This window comes from Canis aureus, chromosome 2 (genome assembly GCF_053574225.1).
Source record: "Canis aureus isolate CA01 chromosome 2, VMU_Caureus_v.1.0, whole genome shotgun sequence".
NCBI lineage: Eukaryota > Metazoa > Chordata > Mammalia > Carnivora > Canidae > Canis > Canis aureus.
The window spans coordinates 19,128,801-19,151,621 of record NC_135612.1 but is presented as its reverse complement, the minus strand read 5'-3'; the positions used below and the strand labels follow the sequence as shown (position 1 = coordinate 19,151,621).

General features: G+C 35.1%; 1 protein-coding gene across 31 annotated transcripts in view; it reads right to left on the bottom strand.

Moving 5' to 3' along the window:
- The window catches only part of LOC144293967 (uncharacterized), a 1,010,193-nt gene that overhangs the window by 785,770 nt on the left and 201,602 nt on the right, over positions 1 to 22,821 (bottom strand). For 18 of the 31 annotated variants that reach the window (XR_013361426.1, XR_013361408.1, XR_013361422.1 and 15 more), the window contains one exon: positions 19,956 to 20,042. The exons of the other annotated variants lie outside the window; for them this stretch is intronic. The gene's annotated coding sequence lies outside the window, so the exon portion shown is untranslated. The remainder of the gene's footprint in view (positions 1 to 19,955; positions 20,043 to 22,821) is intronic. 31 annotated transcript variants of the gene reach the window in all.

The following is a 22,821-nucleotide window of genomic DNA, read 5'->3' as shown; positions in this document are numbered from 1 at the left end:
TACTAAGAACATGGCTTATTTGCTTCTGTATTCCCACTGGCTAACACCAAACCTGGTGTATAGCAGGCTCAGAGGAGATAGGTAAGTAGATAGGTAGGTGGATAGATATATATATAAATTTTATATGTAATATGATATTTATGATAAACTATACATGAAGGTAGAGAATAAATAAATCTAATAACTGCATTTTTGAGTACCAACAAATTTAGCTAGGTAAACTTTGAAATTCTCTCTCATCTTATATTTTATTGTTATCATCATGAAAATATTTTGTATTTGTTTTTGGGGTTATCTCACCTTATCTTTTCTATAATCTCCTATTACTCAACTTTCCCTAATATACACATATATATATCCAAGGTCTTCCCCACTGGCACATGGTGCCCCCCTTCCCACTCCTTAGCACCTTAGCTCTGTTTACCTCCAACCTTTTTCTAACCACTTTCCCATCAGCTATTAAGTGGAAGAGCAGAAATTCAATTCCAGGGATGTCTGTCTCTAACACTCTTTTCACTAATCTCTGCTCCTTTCCAAGGAATTTCTGGTTTTGATGACTTAACATTGATGGAAGGATTTTCCTGGAATTCCTCATACTGCTCATCATGTGGTACTGTCTCTCCTCCCATTAGTAACTGCAATACTATTTAGAAGTCACCTTTATGTATCAGGAAGCAAATGCTTTGAACTTTGAAAAACTTGAGTTTGAGGTGTTGAATTGAAAATGAAGTCATCTGAAGACTGAGATGAGGACAAAAATTCTATCTTGTGTTGTTAATTCTTATGCTCTTAAGCCAGTGAGTGTGAGAATCAGACTTGAGGAGTATTTTAGAGATACAGCCAGTTGTCTTATCACTCACTGACTCAAGAGCAGTCCCTGATGAGTCACACATTGCTTCTGTCACAGCACATCGGCCATGAGCCAAAAGTCATCAGTTGCATGGAGAGCTGTGCTATCAGTGATTCAGAGCATCTTTTCCCTTTTTCTTCTGAGGACCAAAAAGGATTCAGTTAAAGCACAAAGAATTTAGAATGGATTTGGATAAGAACACAGAGTGTAAAAGTGGTAAGAAAGTGAAATTTCCCAGTGCTAACATAAATCAGAGGTCCTCCCCCTTTATTTTAATTAAAGGATGAGGCAGTTTAAGGTGGCAAAATAGGAAAATCCCGAACTCACCTTTTCCCATGGAGACAACAAATTTATAGCCGTGTGTGGAACAATTATCTATGGAAAGATTCTAGGTAGCTAAACAGCTACTCCACAACAAAGAATAAGGGCCAGATCAAGATGGTAGGACAGTCAGAGATCATCTTGTCAAAAGCTCACCCCCAGCACAGTGACCCACCGTCAGGAAGGGTCTCACAAATATGGAACTCCATCCTGAGGAGTGAGGGATTTGTACTCCACATAAGACACCCCAACAATTGGGACCTATATCAGAGAGATAATGTTTCAAAGCCAAAATGTTTGGCTTTGAAAACCAATGGGCCTTATATCCAGGAGAACCATAGGCTATAGAGAATGGAGATTATGCTCTTAAAGGGCTCCTGTGCAAACTCAATAACCCCAGGATCCAATGCAAAAGCAGAAGTTTGAAAAAGACCCAGATCATATGTGAAAAAGATTCATTTGCTAACCTTAAAGCATCTGCCAGAGGGGCAAAAGCCTGTTGAGACTCTCTACAGAGATGGAGGTACTAGCAGGCACCATTTTCACATTTTCTCTCTACTTTGCTAGTGCTGGCACTGGTGGGAACCATTTTTGCACCATTTTCTAACACGCTAGTATACTCCCCAACGTGCTGCTGCCATGCCCCACCCCACTAAGGCAATGTGTGAGGGCCTCGCCCCCCACCTAGGACCTTCTAAGCCAGGGTACACATACACAGACCACACAAGAGACATGCCCCCTGGAGCATTGGACTTTAGTAGCCAGGAGGGGTTGAATTTCTGAGATTTCGGGCCTAAAACAATCTAAGTAACAGTTCAAGAGACAACCAAGAACTAGGGAAGGTAAGCAATAAGGTTTATCTTGCTATAAAGGGTAATCCCTTCATGACTCAGAAAGATAGCTATTCATCTAACACATAGAAATAAAAACACAGTTAAGCAAAATGAAAAATCAGAAAAATATGTAACACATAGAAACAAATACACAGTTAAGCAAAATGAAAAATCAGAAAAATACATTCCAAATAAAAGAACAAGATAAAACTCCAGGAAAAAAAAAAAAAAAAACTTCAATAACATAGAAGATAAGTAATTTATCTGATAACAAGCTCAAAGTAATAATGATCAAAAAGATACTTGCCAAACTTGGAAGAGAAAGGGATGAACACAGAGATAACTTAAAAAGAGACAGAAAATATAAGAAAGTAGCAAAACGAATTCACAGAGCTGAAGAAAATAACAACGAAAATAAAATATGCTAGAGGGATTCAATAGAAGACTAGATGAAAGAGAAGAATCAGTTATCTGGAAGACAGGGCAGTAGAACTCACCCAAATGGAGCAGCAAAAAGAAAAAAGGAATTTTTAAAAATGAAGATAGAATAAAGGACCTAAGGAACAACATCAAGCTGAACATCATTCACATTACAGGGGGTCCCAGAAGGATAAAAAAGAGAGAAAGGAGTATAAAATGTATTTGAAGAAATAATGGTTAAAAAATTTCCCTAACCCAAGGAAGGAAATACATTTGTATGCAGATCCAGGGATTCTGGAGAGTTCCAAACAAGATGAACTAAAAAAAAACTCACACCAAGACATATTATAATTAATATGTCAAAAATTAGAGATTTTTAAAAAGCAGTAAGAGAAAAACAACTTGTCACATACAAGGGAACCCCCAATAAGATTACTGGCAGATTTTATGAGCAGAAATTTTGTAGGTCAGAAGAATGTGGCATGATATATTCAAGGGGCTGAAAGAAAAACACTTCAACTAAGAATATTGTACCCAACAACATTATCATTCAGAATTGATTTTTTTAGACAAGTAAACACTAAAGGGGTTAGTCTTTACTAAACTAGCCCAATAAGAAAACTGAAAGGGACTTCTTCAAGTTGAAAAGAAAGGACACTAGTTAGTAATAAAACCTATGAAAGTAAAAATCTCACTAGTAAACGTAAACATTAAGTAAAGGAAGTAAATTACTCACTTAGACAACTAGTAGAAAGGTTAAAAGACAAAAGCAGTAAAAATAACTATTAACTATAATACTTAGTCAAAGAATACATGAAATGAAAAGATATAAAATGTAATAACAGAAACATAAAATGTGGGTAGTGGGAGTAAAAATACAGATTTAAAATGTGTTTAAAATTAACTTGTTATCAGCTTAAAATGGACTTTTATATATAAGCCTCATGGTAACCACAAAACAAAGACCTATAATATATACACAGAAGACAATGAAAAAGGAATCTAAACATAATACTACAAAAGTCATCAAACCACAAAGGAAAAAAATGAGAAGAAAGGAACAGAGAAACTACAAAACAACCAGAAAACAACAAAATGGCAATAAATACATATCTATCAGTAATTACTTTAAACATAATTGAACTAAATTCTCTAATCAAAACACGTAAAGTAGCTCAGTGGATTAAAAATAAACCATCTAGGGCAACCCAGGTAGCTCAGAGGTTTGGTGCTGCCTTCAGCCTGATGTGTGATCCTGGAGACCCAGGATCGAGTCCCACGTCGGGCTCCCTGCATGGAGCCTGCTTCTCCCTCTGCCTCTCCTTTCTCCTCTCTGTGTTTCTCATGAGTAAATAAATAAAATATTTAAAAAATTAAAAATAAATAAACCATCTATATGTTGCCTATAACAGACTTACCTAAGATGTAAGGACACACACAGATTGAAAGTAAAGGGATAAAGAAAGGTGTTTCATGCAAATGGGAAAACAAAGAATAGCTGGGGAAACAATACTTGTATCAGACAAAATAGACTTTAAAACAAACAAAAAAAAAATGTAGTAAGAGACAGGACACGCATTACATGATAAAGGAGTCAACCCAACAAGAGGGTTTAACAAATGTGACTATCTATGCATCTAACATAGGAGTACCTATATATATAAAGCAAATGTTAAAGGACCTAAGGAGAGAGATCAACAGTAATAATAGTAGGGGACTTTTATACCCTACTTATATCAATGTATTGATCATTCAGTAGAAAATAAACACCAGCCTTAAATGATGTATTAGACTAGACAGATTTAATAGATAGATACAGAACATTCTATCCAGAAACAGCAAAATACACAATCTTCTCAAGTACACATGGAACATTCTCCAGGATAGATCATATGCTAGACCATAAAATAAGTATCAATAAGCTTAAGAATAATGAAATATAACAAGTATCTTTTTCTGACCAAAATGGTATGAAACTAGAAATTACAACATGAAAACTGAGAAAAATCATAAATATGTGGAGATTAAACAATAAGATCCTGTACAACCAATGAGTCAATAAACAAATCAAAGAAGAAATTTTAAAAAATACCTTGGGACAAGTAAAAATGGAAACACAATGGTCCAAAATGCTTCGGATGCAGCAAAAGCAGTTCTAAGAGGAACATTTATAATGACACAGGCCTACTTCAAGAAACAAAAAAACCTCAAATAAACAATCTAAGTTTACACTCAAAGGAACTAGACAAAAAATAACAAAGCCCAAAGTTAGTAAAAGGAAGGAAATAATAAAGATTAGAGGTGAAATAAATGACTAAAGACAAAAACAAAAACAGAAAAGCTCAATGAAACTAAGAGCTGATTCTTCAAAAAGATAAACAAAACTGACAAAACTTTACCTAGACTCATTAAGAAAAAAAAAAGGTTCAAAAAGTAAAATCTGATATGAAAGGAGAAATTATAATTAACACCAAAGAAATATAAAGGATCATAAGAGACTACATGAACAATTACACACCAACAAACTGGACAATCTAGAAGAACTGGATAAATTCCTCAAAACCTACAATATTCCAAGACTGAATCAAGAAGAAACAGAAAATCTGAATAGAATGATTACTAGTAAGGAGATGATTCAAGTAATCAAAAAACTCCTGACAAACCAAAGTCCAGGACCAGAGGCTTCACTGGTGAATTGTACCAAACATTCAACAAAGAGTTTATATCTATCCTTCCCAAGTTCTTCTCAAAAATTGAGGAGAAGATTCTTCCAAACTCAAGGATGGCATACCTTGGTATCAAAACCCAGACGAGGAAAGAGAAAGAGAAAGAGAAAGAGAAAGAGAAAGGGAAAGAGAAAGAGAAAGAGAAAGAGAAAGAGAAAGAGAAAGAGAGAGAGAGAGAGAGAGAAAGAGAGAGAAAGAGAAAGAGAGAGAGAGAAAGAAAGAAAGAGAAAGAAAGAGAGAAAGAAAAGAAAAAAGAAAACGAAAACGAAAATTAAAATTACAGGCCAATATCCCTGATGAACCTTACATGCAAAAATCAACAAAATATGAGCAAACTAAATTCAACAATGCATTAAGAGGATCATATACCATGATCAAGTGGGATTTAACTCCAGGAAACAAGGATGGTTGAACATCTGCAAATCAATCAAAGTGTTATAACACCTTAACAAATGAAGGATAAAAATCATATGATCTTCTCAGTAGATGCATAAGAAGCATTTGACAAAATTCCAATCCATTTATGATAAAAAGTCTTTAACAAAGTGCGTATAGATGAAATGTAATTCAACATAATATAGGCCACACATGAGCAGCCAAAATCTAATATATTGAACAACAAACTGAAAAGTTTTTTCTCTAAGATCATAAGCAAGATAATACCCACTCCTGCCATTATAGTATTGGAAGCCCTAGGCAGAACACTAAGCAGGAAAAAAAGGCATCCAAATTGGAAAGTAAGAAATAAAACTCTTTTTTTTGCAGATAGCATGTTTTAAATATAGAAAACCCTAAAGACCCCACCAAAAACCTGTTAGAACTAAAAAACAAATTAGGTACAAAATTTGCAGAGTACAAAATCAATATACAAAATTTCTTTGTTTTTATATATTAACAGCTATCAGAAACAGAAATTTAAAAAAAATTCCATTTATAATTTCATCAAAAAGAATAAAATAACTAGGAAAAAAATCTAACCATGGAGATGAAAGACGTATACACTGAAAACTATAAGACACTGATGAAAAAACAGAAAGATAATACAAATAAATGGAAATATATCCAATGCTTGTGGATGAGAAAAATTAGTATTACAAAAATGTCCATATAACCCAAAACACTAGAGATTCAATGCAATCCCTATCAATTTCAGTGGCATTTTTCAGAGAAACAGAACAAACAGTTCTAAACAAACAAAAAACCTCACAGCTACAGAAACCAGATTGGTGGTTGCCAGGTGGAGGGAGGCTGGTTGGGTGAAATGGCTGGGCACAAACTTCCAGTTACAAAATAACTAAGTCATGGGGATGCAAGGCGGCTAGCTCTAATCAATAACATTGTATGGTAAATATGAACATTTCTAAGAAAGTAAACCTTAAAAGTTTACAGGAAAAAAAAAAGATTTTTCTTTGTAGCATTGTATTGTGAGAAATGGTAACTAGACTTTGTAATGTTTACAAATCATTTTATTGTATACCTAAAATTAATACAATGTGTCACTTATACTTTATATGTTTTAAAAAAGAAAAAGGAAAGGAAAACTCATTTCCGTAAATTTTTATCAGGTGGAGCTGGGAAAGGAACTGCCAAAAAAACCAATAGGCTGAAAGCAAGATAAAGATCACTCCTCCCAAATACAGCCCCAGAGCCCATCCCAAACCTCTGCCTACAATTTAAGGAATTGTAATAGCACAATCCAGTACATGTGTGAAACCTACTAGTTCAATTTTGAAGTGTTACTTGGAATCTAGTGAAACAAAGACTTTCTGAAGAGAATTTTTTTTTTTTTAGAACACAGTTTTCCCAAATGATTGAATGCCATTTTATTTAAAAGCGGAGAGAGAACCATAAGATACCTAGTAATAACTTAACCAAAAAGGTAAAGGATCTGAAAAGAGGTAAAGGTTCTACTCTGAAAACTATAGAGCGTTTATGAAGGAAATCAAGGAAGACACAAAGAAATGGAAAAATATTCCATGCTCATGAGTTGGAAGAACAAATACTGTTAAAATGTCTATGCTACCCAAAGCAATCTATACAATGTAATCCCTATCAAAATATCATCAATATTTTTAACAGAGCTGGAATAAACAATCTTAAAATATGTATGGAACCAGAAAAGACTCCAAATAGCTAAAGGAATGTTGAAAAAGAAAACCAAAGGTGGTGGCATCACAATGCTGGACTTCAAGCTGGAATCATCAAGACAGTATAGTACTGGCACAAAAACAGACATATAGATCTATGGAACACAAGAGAGAATCCAGAAATGGACCCTCAGTCCTATGATCAACTAATCTTTGACAAAGCAGGAAATAATATCCAATGGCAAAAAGAGAGTCTCTTCAACAAATGGTGTTAGGAAAACTGGGCAGACCCATGCAGAAGAATGAAACAGGACCACTTTCTTATACCATACATGAAAATAAACTCAAAATGGATCAAAGACTTAAATGTGAGACAGGAATCCATCAAAATCCTAGAGGAGAACACACACACAGCAACCTCTTGGACCTTGGCCACACCAACTTCTTGCTAGACATGTCTCCAAAGGCAAGTAAAACAAAAGCCAAATGAACTATTGGAACTTCATCAATATAAAAAGCTTTTTTGCACAGCAAAGGAAACAGTTGATAAAACTAAAAGATAATTGACAGAATGGGAGAAGATATTTGCAAATGTCTTATCAAAGGGCTAGTATCTAAAATCTATAAAGAATTTATCAAACTCAACACCCATAAAACAAATAATCCAGTTTAAAAAAAATGGGCAGAAGACATGAACAGATATTTCTCCAAAGAGGACATACAAATGGCCAACAGACACATGAAAAAATACTCCACATCACTCACCATTAGGGAAATATAAATCAAAACCACAATGAGATACCACCTCACACCAGTCAGAATGGCTAAATTTAACAACTTGGGACACAAGAAATGTTGGCAAGGATGAGGAGAAAGGGGAACCCTCTTACACTGTTGGTGGAAATGTAAGCTGGTGCATCCACTTCAGAACACAGGATAGAGGTTCCTCAAAAAGTTAAAAATAGAACAACCCTATGATCCAGCAGTCACAATACTCAGTATGTACCCAAAGGATACAAAAATACTGATTCAAAGGGGCACATGCACCCCAATGATTATAAACAGCAACGTCCACAATAGCCAAACTATGGAAAGAGCCCAGATGTCCATTGACAGATGAAGGGATAAAGAAGATATGGTGTGTGTGTGCGTGTGCGTGTGTGTGTCTATATATATATATATACACATATACATATATACATATGCATATATACATACACATACATACATACAACGGAATATTACTCAGCCATCAAAAAAATGAAATCTTGCCATTTGCAATGATGTGGATAGAAGTAGAGGGTTATGCTAAGTGAAATAAGTGAGTCAGAAAAAGACAAATATATGATTTTACTCATATGTGGAATTTCAGAAACAAAACAGATTAACATAGAGGAAGGGAAGGAAAAATAAAATAAGATGAAATCAGAGAGGGAGACAAACCATAAAAGACTCTAAACTAAAGGGAACAAACTGAAGGTTGCTAGAGGGGAAGTGAGTGGGGGCTGGGGTCACTGGGTGATGGGCATAAAGAAGGGCACTTGATGTAATGAGCACTAGGTGTTATATGCAACTGATGAATCACTAAATCCTACCTCTGAAACTAATAATACACTATATGTTAATTAAATTGAGTTTAAATTTTAAAAACGAAGAGAGAAAACTTCAATAGGTAAATTTTTAAAATCTTTGAAAATCTGTAATTCTGATGTTTATTAAAATAAATATATAATACAAATCTTTTTATATATCATTAGCTCTGGATATTTCTATTGTTAACAATTATATTCTGTGAAGCTAAAACAAAATAAATGCTACAAAAGAAGGAATGTCTTGGCAACTTGAGTTCTACAACCAGCTATCTGCATTGGACATATAAGCTAATAATCTCAAGCCAAAGGTATTTTATAGAAATAAACGAATATTGCTGTGTATTTGCCTTCCTAAACCTTGAGCATCCTCTAAAGGAAGTGATACAACCCAGTTGGTCAAGAGTTGTTTAGATACTTATGCAACTGAATTTAATTTCAAATTAATCTAGTATTTTGAATGCTAGTTACACCTGAATTTTTTTAAGGTCTTCTATTTTTAATACAGCATAACTTTAGTAGCTGATATTGGGTTCTCAAAATGCACTACAGTAGGGGAGGGGCGACCAACCAACCTCTTAAAGAGAGTAATACAATGAATATACATTTGTCTATCTATCCTCTCTGGAAGACAGGAATGCAAAGAGTTTTTATTTCCTACTCTCACCCAGGGCTAGAACTTTATCAGGTCCCTGCCAGAGCTGAGTTCTGCTAGTTTCAGAAGGAAATCTTGTAAGCAGTTTAGTAAATTCTAAATGGAAACCCTGGGGAATCTGACTACACAAAATTCAAAAGTAATAGTTTAATAATTCAAAACAGAACCTCTGTGTCTCTCCTAACAGTATGTTAACCTAAGTAGAAAGATCTCTAGAGTTTCAGCAACTCTAATTGTGCCCTTTTTGCCCCTATTACCTATAAGCAATGTTTTCTTAAGAACATTAACAAAGCAACGTGTGAGCTATTTGCATATTTAATCATAAAAGGGCCCAAATCTTACTTATATGTGTTTGTTTCTTGGAGCCCTGATAAAAAGTTTCAATAAGTGTCCAGTCATAACATTCCACGTGAAAATAGTTTTAATTTTTGTAGTCACAGAACAGCTCCTGAAGAGTTTCCTTGCAGTTTAGTTAAACCAATATTTAGAGAGCATTCTATTAAGCAAAGACTCTCAGCCTCCGGTCATATAAAATGTATAAATTATGGTAGAAAAGAGAGAATAACAATTTAAGAGCTATTTGAAACGTAGGTTCATAGACAGCTATAAAAATTGAAAGTGTGATTGAAACAGACTAAAGTATATAAGTAGACATATACCAGCACCCTATGAACTCCTCAGGGAGGAGGCAAAACACTTGTGGGGCTCTCTCAAGCTTCAGTGCATTAGGAGCCAAAGCATTTTCTAATTCTGAATTCATGGGGAATAATTACAGCCTGGGTGTTCTTTTTAGGAAGCTCCAGAAACATTTGCTACTTTGAAGACATTTTTTCTTTAAAATTGGTGATTTTTTAAGCATAATTCTCAGAGAATTATACTTCAATGGATAAGTCACATAAGAATTTATATAAAACACTGTATGCCATGGCAATATCAATTAAAGTTTCTGCGGTAGATATACAGATAAAGGATAGATGATAGACATTTTAGGCTTTTGCAAGTAGGCAAATTTCAAGATTTATTCAGTCATTCTCAGGAACTAGAACAAACTAAAGAGAAGAATTCAAGGGTTAAATCCTTCAGGTTTTTATCTTACATCTGCCTTTATTTGCCATATTCCCCATACACAAATGTTTCTGGAAGTCAAAGTGTTTTTTTTTTTCTTATAATCTGAGTCCTGGGGCTTAAGGAGCATGGCTATCTAGGGTCTGACAAAATTCTCTCTACATGTTGCATCTCAAATTCACAGAAGAAATCACTTTGGATTTCCCATGTTCAGAACAATTTATTTTGTGTCTTATTCATGGCCAAATTTTAATTTTGGCCTGTTACTGTATTTTACCTGGTAATTATATAAAAAGGAAATCTTTTAAATAGATGATAATCAACAATAGAAACCTATGTAACACTTCCTAAAGCACAGTATAACTAATTTGCATACTTCCATTCTACAATATCTATGTTGTTACTGACAAGATGGGTAACAATTTAATTTTTTAAAAAAAGGTCGGGATCCCTGGGTGGCGCAGCAGTTTAGCGCCTGCCTTTGGCCCAGGGCGCGATCCTGGAAACCTGGGATCGAATCCCACGTCGGGCTCCCGGTGCATGGAGCCTGCTTCTCCCTCTGCCTATGTCTCTGCCTCTCTCTCTCTCTCTCTCTCCCCCATCCTCTCTCTCTGTGTGACTATCATAAATAAATAAAAATTTAATAAATAAAAATTTAATAAATTTTATTAAATTGTCATTTAATAAACTGACACAAAAACAGCCATCAAAATTATGAAATTTTGAAGTAATTCTAACTCAGCTTTCATAGACATTTTAATTGTATTAAACAATGCTTATCAGTGATAAAATACCCAAAATTTATCTACATTAACTTGCATTAGTGGGTAATAGCATAGATTTTAGAGACAAAAGCTGAGCATACTCCACACTGCCCTGTTTTGATTCAAGTGTTTTAGAATCCATGGTTTGAACTTCTACTTAAAAGATGATACTTGTGGGATAGTAAATTAAAATGGTTTTCATATGTTCTTAATTATCTACAGTTGAGGCGGCAAAAATTTTAAGTTGTTAAAGGGAAAGAGATACTTTCAAACCCAAATCAGCTAAATATTAATAGGCTGAAGCTAGAATATCAATAATCAAAAAGATGTCACCTTAAAGACACTTGATTCCTATAACCAACTGTTATTTGCTGAGTTTACTTGTTATTTTTGTCTTTAGAGAGGAAATTAGTATAGTACTTTAAAAATTACCAAAAGAATTTAGATGATTGATTTAGCTCTCTTACTTTTATTCTTTTATAACACAATCTCTGAGGTTTTACCATGTCTATCTTGATACTTACCTTTTAAAGCTCATAATCTTGACACCAAAGTTGGCCAGCAATATATCTTTATTTTATTATAGGTCTGTTTTGTTCTAGATACCTGCAGCTTTCTCAGTCCTATTAGGCTCATATTATTATTTTTTTTAAGATTTTATTTATTTATTCATGACAGATACAGAGAGAGAGAAAGAGAGAGAGAAAGGCAAAGACACAGACAGAGGGAGAAGCAGGCTCCATGCAGGGAGCCCAACGTGGGACTCAATCCCAGATCTCCAGGATCACACCCTGGGCTGACGGCGGCGCTAAACTGCTGGGTCACTGGGGCTGCCCTTGGCTCATATTACTTTTTTTAAAAAAAACCTGTTCTTTGTAGAAATTTTGGAATATCTTACTATTGAATATCTTGCTCTTGAATCTCTCCATATATGCTAATTCAGTGTCTCATAAATGTGGAACTTAAATGGTAAGGAAGTCAATTGAAGTAAGATTGATAAATCAAATATAAGGCATTAAATGTAACTATTTCCAAAGAGCATTTGGAAAGGGTCCTCATTTACTCTGAATGGACAGAACTGGTCAATAACTGGAAAGAATTTCTCAACCCTAATATTAGTATCCCAAAGAAGTGGGTAATCTTAACCCAAAAAGAAATATAATAAAAATCAGGAAATTTAAGGCTTGGAAAATGGACAGGTTAAAAGTATCAAAGGCAAGATCTGTGTAGCTGGCCAAGTACTGAAAGTCAGATGAATCTCAGGCGTTGTTGCAATAGTGTTTATAGGACAATCACAGACTTCGAGAAAAGTTATAATTGAAATCCACTAAGCCACTGTGTCCCAACTTTCTTTCTTCCCATTGTATTCCACATGTCAGATAGTGCTTACAAGAGCCATACAATTCAGTGGCAAAATTAGACTTGTTTAAAAAAAAAAAAAAAAAAAAAAAAGGAAAAGATAAAAGTGAAGAAATCTGAAGAATAAACCAAATAGTACTAATATCTTATTTTCATTAGCACAGCATTCAAAACATATTTATAAAACATGAAAATTAAATCATATTTTTAAAGATGTCAAAATAGTTTTTATAGGGAAAAATAAATGACTAATATTTTCTTTAATATTAAACCATGTTTCTTAAATACAAATTTTGAACTTTCTAGTTTCTAGAATTCTACTTAACAAATAGCATTAATAAGTTGAGCAACTCTGTAATACTAAGGAATATTCATAAGTAAATATAATTCTTTTATTACTATATATAACATACAGGCTATAACATTTTTATACAAAGAACATTCTCAAAAAGACAATTGTATTAAACTCTAAGCACCAATGTTTTATTTGGTCTCACCTTCTTTTCACTAGAAATGTATTCATAGGTAAAATTACAAAGACAATGAAGGTAAATGTAATGTCATTTTTTCACAAGTTCTACAAAATACTCCAAGCCACAACTTAGTCATAAATCATTAATGGCTGGTCACTAGAGGTTACTGTGTAGCTCTGTCTCTACTTGTGATCTCTCTCACCCTTCTCAAAATCATATCCAAATACATATGAGGGCATGAGTGCAAGTGACAGCATTAGAGGAATAACCTTGACTCCTTTTAGATACATGAAAAATTCATGTCATTCACAAACTTTAGATCTTTGACTATTATTAGTAACATAGTACTTGCTACACACCCCCAAATAATACAAATATTCTAGTTCTGCCCCCAATTGAAAACACTTTGATGAGATTGTTAGCTCTTTGAGTTTCCAGGATTAGTTCTCAGCATATGGCACAAGAAGGGCACACTGTCAGCATTCAGTAATTGTGGTTGGAATTCAACTTGGCATCCGTTAGGTGACCCTACCATTGAGGAATGGTCTCCCTTCACTAATTGCAAATGAGAACTGCCAAATACAATTTGGTCCTCCAGACTGGCTGTCAGCACTTTTAATCCATATTAAAGTAAGCATGCTTACAAAGGAAAAAAATAGCTTACTTTTATAGTTTTAGAATGATTGATAAATTTTTTATACATATATAATATTTTAGTCTTATTTTGTCTCTTTATTGAGATTCCATCAAAGCAGAGTAAGTGGGGGTGGCTACCTACATCTGAAAGTTTTGTGTTTATAAATGTGTATGTGTGTATATGTTAGAAAAAAAGTGGCATTGTTTAAAAAGGTCTCTGGAAGAAATCTAGGAGAAGAAAGATGTTGATTCTATATGATGGATGACATAAAGGATAAATCTTAAAATCTGGGATTCACAATTTATATTGATTCCTGGAGAAGACATTTTGTGTCCAATTAGGCTGTCTCAATCTCTCACAATTCAGTTTCCTAAAGAAGTTTTTAAAGCTAGGTTATAATAACAGATGGGCCCTCATTCTCCAATCCTTTTTTTCCATTCGAGAAACAAAATCTTCAATTGCAATCTCATTCTCAGTTGAATGGTTAAAAGAATCAATACATGATACCAAACTTTCACAGAAACTTTAAAAGTTACAAAAACTTTGTAAAAGTTTTTTTTAAAATTGCAAGGAACAGAGCTACATTTCTTTTAAAACACATTTTACTTCAATGAACACATGTAAAAGCGCCCCAATGGAAGCAGCAGCTACCAGATCATATTGAGCAGGTCTCTTTTGTTATCTGTGGATAATTATGTCCAAGATTAGTAGAAAAATGTTTTTTCTCCTTTTTTGGCAGAACTGATCTGGAATGCCTATTTAAATTAGGACAAAATGCATTAGCATTTCATAAAACTCCCATTTTTTTTTAACAATGCAGCAATTTCCTAAACTTCTACAACCTCAACTGCAAATTAAATTTCTATGTCAGTGCCAGGTTAATTTTCCAAAAACACTTTTTGAAAAGAGGTTTATTGAATGTTCCTTATGTGCTCAGCACTATGCTAAGCAATTTTCAGGCATTATCTCATTAATTCTCACACCTATGAGGTAGGTACTATTAAAATTCTCATTTTACAGATGAGAAAAAGCAGCTTGGGGAGATGTCACCATTTGCTCAAGGTTGCAACAGCTATTACATGGTAGAACTATATTTTAGACAGAGGTCATTTTAACTTCAAAACCCACGCTACTTATCATTGTGCACATTTCTGTGTGAAAAATCTTCACTTTGGGCTTCTTCTTGCATATAGACAAAAAGAGCTTGTAGAATCTCACCTTTAGAAACACCTCTGGTGATCCTCTAGTCTCCTAGTCTTACCTCTCTGTTCTCTGATGGCTCTAAGGCTAATGAAGACATTGATGGTTATGAGGTGAGGATAGTATCTTACTTCTGCTTATTTGTCAATGCACAGAACTCTGCCTTTAATACAATAAAAGGGCAATTGGTCTTTGATGCAGACAAATTCAAAACAAGGTTTTTCACAGGATGGACCCGATCTGGGCTTATTTAATGTGTAGTCATTCAAGAAATACAGTTTTTACTGATCATCTATTACATGCTTTTCTAATTTTCTTCCCCATTTTCCAATTCAAGAATTTTTGAATGAATGAAACAGGCACATAATATATTCCCTACACAGTAAGTAGAAGTTACCCAAAATTCAAAAGCACACTAGAGATATAGGGAGTTCATTTATAATCCATATCCTTTAATAATTCAAATGTAAAAAAGAAAGCTATACAAGTTTTAAAAGTTCCTTAGTTTTAAAGGCAACCAGTTTTTCTTAGGCCAAATAAAGCAGAAATAAAACCATCAACTTATTTTTACCACTCTAATGGAATATCTACTTTAAAACACTCCTAGAAAAGACTAACTCTAACATATAAAATTAAGAAAAACATTTATTACTACTTTAAGCAACATGATATCTAATATTCTCTTTCATATCCTGAAAATATATTTCCTTAGAATCACTTTTTAAAAGAAGCTTCTCATATATGTGTGTATGTGCCTATGTGTATACGTTTCCACTATTTTACCATTCCAGACCTGATTACATTGTTATGTTACCCATTGAAAGGTTTACAAAACATGAAACCTCATAACCTCTTGACAAATTTTCCTCTCTCTTCTTAACTGGTAATGAAAGAGTGAAAATATGTGGTGAATGATATCCAACCTGAGGATCTGTCTACAAAAGAGAAACAGACATTTTAAATCCTTCTTCCTCTCTTTTTCTCTGAAAATATAAAGAGGACAGTTCTCCATGGGGACTTTTCCTTTCAGAGTAACAATACTTGAAAGTTGAGAATTCATCCACTTTCACCACCTGTTTAAAATGCCCAAGCCTTCCTTGGCCTATTGCAGCAAGTGGTCTGTAAATTTGAACAAACTCAGATTTCTTACATTCCTCCCACCTGCCACATTTTCTTAACTGAAAGCAAAAAGTGTTGCAATTGTATGTATTCCCGTGAGCCTGAAGAGATTCACAGAGTTCTAACAGACATTGCTTTACGTTTTTAAAATAGGACAAAGCAGTCTGAAAATAGTGAGGTTTTGGGGTAGATCTGTTTTTAAAAAGACTTAAATATGGTAAAATCAATCTAAAAACTGTTCTAGGCAGCCGAGAGGCTGGGGATAACATGAGCAAAGGGAATAAAGAGAGCGCCGAAGAGCCAGTACCAGTTGCTAATACTTAATCTCTTTAAATAATGAATTAGCTGCTCATATCTAGTGTGGCTGCTAAGAGAAAGCACTTTCTTTGTGGAGTGAAGTAAAGCTTGAATACCCATGAATTATTCAATATAAAGTGTGCCAGTTAAAATGCCTTGATATTGGAAGTCAAGTGTAAGATTATCTCTTGTCTGTCAAAAAGCATCTCTACCGTGTTACTGAGCCCTAGAGGAGGGGCCCAAGGAGGGGGAAAAGAAAGAAGGAAAGCCATCCAGAAACAACATAATAAAGCACTAAGCATTCAAAATGAGCTGGTAGCAGCTTTCTCACTGTAGGGAAACCTTTATTGACATGCCCTCTTTAAACAGAAGGCATTGCTTACTGCCTACTGTCACTACCTCCCTGTCCGCCAGGATGCAACACGGAAAAGTTGACTAACTCTTCCATTGGAGATAATACTTACTAATTCACCACGGCTTAATTTCCCTCACGGTGCCTGGGTGGCTCAGTCTTTAAGCTTCCAACTCTTGATTTTGGCTCAGGTCATGATCTCTGGGTCATGGGATCAAGCCCTTCCTAAGACACTCTCTCTCTCCCTCAGCCCCTCCCCCCACCCTGCACATATACACACACACACACACACACACACTTTCTCAAAAAAAAAAAAAGCTTCCCTCCTACTTTACCTTTTGATCAATTTAGAATTTTTAAAGCAAAATGATTAACCACAAAATATACTGGAATGTAGACCACAGAAAAATCTCAATGTACAGTACTGCATTATTACTCTATGAAGTGATTTCATATTCAGCTGGATTTCTTTTCATTGCTGGAAATTCTTCAAAAATTTGCCTTTTTTTAATAATTTGGGGAAATAATTTGGTACATAAAGAAATCCAAATCCTAAAGTCACTGTGCTCTTTTTAAAAATAAAGTACTTGGAAGCTAAATATGCTCTATCTTCAAAAAGCATTCATTAAGCACTAGTTATGGGAAGGCACTGTTCTAGGTCCTGAAAATAAAAAGATCAATAAAGGTAGTCCTGGCCCTCCAGGTATTTGCAGTATAGAAGAGGAAGCAGACATATACACATTAAACCTATAAAATGTCATAGATGATACGATAGAACATCTCAAAGGATAGAGGGCAATTATTTGAGTGGGGACAATCAGAGAAAACCCATAGAAACTATAATTCTAGAGGCTAGATTTGAAAAAAAAAACATGAAAGATGTTCATTTAGGCACACTGGCAAAGGGTCTTTTATTATAAGGGATGAGGATGAGTAAAAGCAGTGCAGTGAAAGCCACCTGTCATGTTTGGAGAAGTACAGCCTTCAGGGTATGAGTGAGGCATCATTTAGAGGAAGGCAGGTAATAACAGGCTAGGCTACAGACAGAAGGCTGATTGTGGATACCATGCTAAGGAGTTGGAATTGTTCTCTAAGCAATAAAAAATTCAAAGTGTTAAGCAGAAGACTTACATCTTAAGGTTCTCGTTGAGAAAGATCCCTCTGATGATGAAGTGGACAGCAGACTAAGAAAGTGCAAACTGGGAATGCGGGGGACCAGCTATGTTCCAAGAACTCATACCAGGGCAATGAAAATGAAAAAGTAAAAATAAAAAGGGTTGGTGAGGAATGGTAGTAGCTGAGGGATCTAATCCGACTGCCATGTATCTGATTCAGATGAATGAGTAGAAGTGATATTGTTCACTAGAAGAGAATAGGTGGGATGGTTAGGAGATAAAGATAGTGAGCTCAGTTCTGGATATGATAAGCAGAGATATCCAGCAGGGATTTCATCATTGTAATCTGGAGTTCAAAGTGGTCTTGGCTAAAGATGGAAATATGAAAATCATCAATTTACACTGATCAACTTACAGTAAGTGAAGACATAGGGATGGATGAATAAACCAAAAAAAGTACATAAGACTCACAGAAAACCTGTGAATACATGTGAGGCACAGGAAGAGTACAGGTCATAAAAAAAAAATTAGAACTTCCTAAAAACTTCTTCCTAGAGAAGTAGGAGAAAATTATGAATGTATATTTGACACAAAGGGATAAAGAAGTTTTAGGTGAAGAGAAGTGGCCCACAGGTTCAAAAGTCCCTTTAGAGGTCAAGTATGAAGAGGATTAAAAATTACCTGAAGGATTTGGGATCACTGGTGACTTTTTTCATGGCAGCTAATTATTAGTGATAGGAAAAGAAACCAAATTATACAGGATTAAATAGGATCAGAAGAAATTCAAAATGATGAATACAGATAATTCTTCAGAAAACAGGTACAATAGGTGGGACAGTGGGTTGAATTGTTTCCTCTAAAAAGATATTCAAGTCTCACTTTCTGGTACCTGTGATACAGCCCTTATTTGGAAACAGGGTCTTTGGAGATGTAATTAGTCAAGCAGGCAGTCCTGGGCACTCCTTGGCCTGTAGCTGCATCACTCCCATCTCTTGCCTCTGTCTTTTCGTGGCTATCTTCCCTTTGCAGGTCTCCAAATCTCTCCCTTCATATAAGGACATCAATCATACTGGATTAAGAGCCCACCCTTCTCTAGTATGACCTAAACTTAACCAATTACATTTGCATGAATTTATTTCCAAATACAGTCACATTCTGAGGTACTGGGGATTAGGATTTTCTTTCTTTTTTAAGATTTTACTTATTCATTCATGAGAGAGACAGAGACAGGCAGAGAAATAGGCAGAGGGAGAAGCAGGCTCCCTGAGGGGAGCCCGATGAAGGACTCAATCCCAGGACCCCAGGATCACAACCTGAACCAAGTCTCAAGACACTCAACCACTGAGCCACTTAGGTGCCCTGGTTATGATCTTCAACATATCTTTTTGGGGGACACAATTCAACCTATTATAGTATTCTAAAGACAAAGTAATCTAGCAAATAGATATAGATGTGGATAAGAATATTAAAAAGGATACTGATATACAGATATGAATACATGAAATAATTAAGGCCTAGAGGTTCACATTTTCAAGTCATACAGCAAGTCATACAGCATGAGAATACAGGTCCACTAATTGCCAGTTAGCTGCTTTTTCTCTAATGCCAGCACCCCTTATAGTTTATCGAGTGGCTTCATCTGGTCCTATGGATATTGTCCGAACTCTTTAATATGGTCTAAGGATGTGCATTATCTGGCCACAGCTTTTACTCAAGCTACTTCTCCTACTCTCCATGCTCAAGTCACACTGGCCTTCTAATTTCATAAACTGGCTGGCCTCTTTCCACTTTAGCCCCTCTGGCACAGGCTAATTCCTCTACCCAGAAAATGATACTCAATCATTGGTCCTGCTCACTTCTCTTCATTTTTCACATCTTACCAGAAAGTCATTTTCTTGAGAAAATCAATGCTGAGGTTAAATCTCCTACTATATTCCTTTATGGCATCCTCATACTTTGGAAAACTTCTCACAGGTATAATTAATGTTTTTAAGGGTTTAATGTACATTTTCTCCCACAAATTGTAGGCTCTAAGAAGCCAGGAAACATGTTAATCTTCCCCAAAGCCCAGCAGGCATTTGCTATGTATTTACCGAATGAAAGAAAAGAGTCTTGATTTCCCATCCTGTCAGATGACAAGGCATGCTGGACATGGTGAAACACTTGGATCCCTGCTGTTCCTGCAATACACATTTCCACAGGGGCATTCTTTTCAGGACATTCATTCATTCTGGACTCCCCACACCCAATGTGAGGCTTGAACTCATGGCCCCGAGATCAAGAGTTGCAGGCTCTATTGACTGAGTCAGCCAGGTGCCCCATTCTTACCCAAGTTATCCTCCTTACCTTCTTCAAGCTTTTTTTTCCCCAATATCATCTCAGTGAGGACTAGTCTGGACTTACCATAATAACCCAATCCTGACCCTGCTTTACTGTTTCTTTTATCCATAGCACTTACTACTTTCTAACATATTATAATTTACATACTTATTATTTGGCCATTATCTGCCCTGCTAGAAATGTAAATTCTAGGGCAGAGATCCTTGTCTTTTCTATTCAATAATGTATCCCAACCACCATGTACTGGCATGCCCGACATGCAGTAGACCTTTCAAAAATGATTATTAAATAAATGTATTCCAGCAGCATGAAGAGGCATTACTAAAACTATCTTTATAAGAAATCAGTACAGATGCTCTGCTGCCTACATAATAATGTAAAAGAAATAGAAACAGGTATATGGTCTGAATTTCATTTTGATGCAACTCTTTTTTTTAGAGTAAAAAAAAATGGCTATATTTTGTATGCTTTGTGGTCCACATAAAAATGTCAATTGCAATCAAGAAGAGAAGTATTAAAGTAAGAGTAATAGCTAACCTCTGTTTTCCAGTATTATTTGGGAAAAAAAAAAAACCTAAACATGAAATTCAGTAACTAAACTAATCTCTGATCCTTCCTGACAACTTAAATCACTTGACATATTGCAATATTTTCTGTAATTTTCAATGATTTGCTTAAAGCCAACTTCTACCTACTACTCTGCACATAAAGTAAAGCCAGCTTAGATGTAAGCACTCTGTGGACATTTCATAAATCTAACAAAACTATAACAATAAGCACTGTCCCAACGTTTACATTTAAATTTAAAGCTGTAGCACAAATTGTGGTAGAAAAGAGAATCTTGGAGCAATTCAAGCTAATATACTAATTCATGTGGTAACCCCCCTTTCATGCTCTCATGATCTCTTTTAGTACTCAACTGCCTGCAACTGTTCAGTGAGGACAACACCATAATGTACCAGTTGAAGGCACTCCAACTGCCTACCACACCCTTGTTGGCTCACCATTTCAGCTGCTGCTTCCAATACTGCCTTAATCTGTTGAGACTGCTACAACAAAATACCATTGACTGGATGGCTTATAAATAACAGAAACTTATTCCTCACAGTTCTGGAGGCTGGGAAGTCGAAGATCAAGATGCCAGTAGATTGTCTCGTAAGAACCCATTTCCTGGTACACTGACTGTGGTCTCTCCTCCCTCTACCCTCACATGGCAGGAGTGAGAGAGCTCTCTGGGGTCTCTTTTATAAGGGGATTAATCCCATTCTTGAGGGTTCCCTCTCATGACTTAATCACCTCCCAAAGCTCCATCTCTGGTTGTCATCACATCAGGGATTAGGTTTTACCATAATAATTTTTAAGAGGACACATTCACTCTCTAGTAAACACCACTAATAAGCATTCTTGAACTCCAGCTCCTCCAAAGTTACTTTGCTGCTTCTGTCCATATAGCCTTCACCTTCTCCTTCACCGCTTCTACTACTTGACACTACCCTGGATCAATACTCCACATTCAAAAACACCAACAAATGCTACCATTGTTATGGTCCCCCAGAGTAGAAGAGTATTTGGTCATGATTTGATGGTGCTCTATAAAGTGTTCAAAAGATCGTTGAAAGTTATTTTTAATGTATTTAACTGTCTGTAGGTAGACAATATGCTTTTAATATGCTATTTTCCATTGATTCATAGAAAAAAGTGTTCAAATATTTGGACAAGTTTTGAGTTGCAGAACTCACAAATGTTTAAATAATAAAATGCATATTTTACTACCTTTAATGGTGGTGGGGAGAGGATTCCAGAGGGGAAGAAAACAACAAATGATGAAAAAGTGAAAAATAAGGGACAAAGGTAGGGAGAAAAAGAAAAAAAGAATATTTGCCAAAGAAACTATCCTGTTATAAAGCTGAGTATTTCACATAGCTTTAAAATTAGGACCACTGTTCAAGAATAATAGGCATAGAAATCCAAATCTTTTAGGTTAGAAAACATCAAGGAAGAAAAAGAAACTGCCCAAAAAAACAAGAAGGAAAATGCAAAATGTGTAAAATACCCCGAAGGTAGTTGTACATACGTGTATAACTGGCATTTTTCCCAGTTGAACCCATAAAGTTGCTATTTTTCTCAGTAGTTAAGAAATAGGCCTAACTTGCCATGATGAAAAAGAATTCCCTTTAAATATTAAGACATACTAGATTTCAACATCTCCCTCATTGCTGACATTCAGTAAATATTTATTTTTACTATTAATCTCAAAAAATCTTGGAATTATGTTTGTCAAGGATATGACAATCTTAAAGGAGATCTCCAAGTAAAAATATAACTTCCTTTTGGATAATTTCAAAAAGAAACTAAGTTTGAAGCCTGGCAATCATTTTAGGTATTATGTTGTCTTTGTATCTTCCATGATGCTTCCAAAATTTAGTGAAGTTCTTTTCCTACTCGGAGATATCCATCTTTGAAAGACTAGTATAAGATAGATCTTCAGGCCTTTTGAAACCAAGTCCCCTATATTACAATATAATTCCAAATTGCTATAAATTCAAAAGGATATGTCAAGAATCTTGAGTTTGTGTTCATAATTGACTGTTTTCATTTTTTAAGCAATAGGATATATGG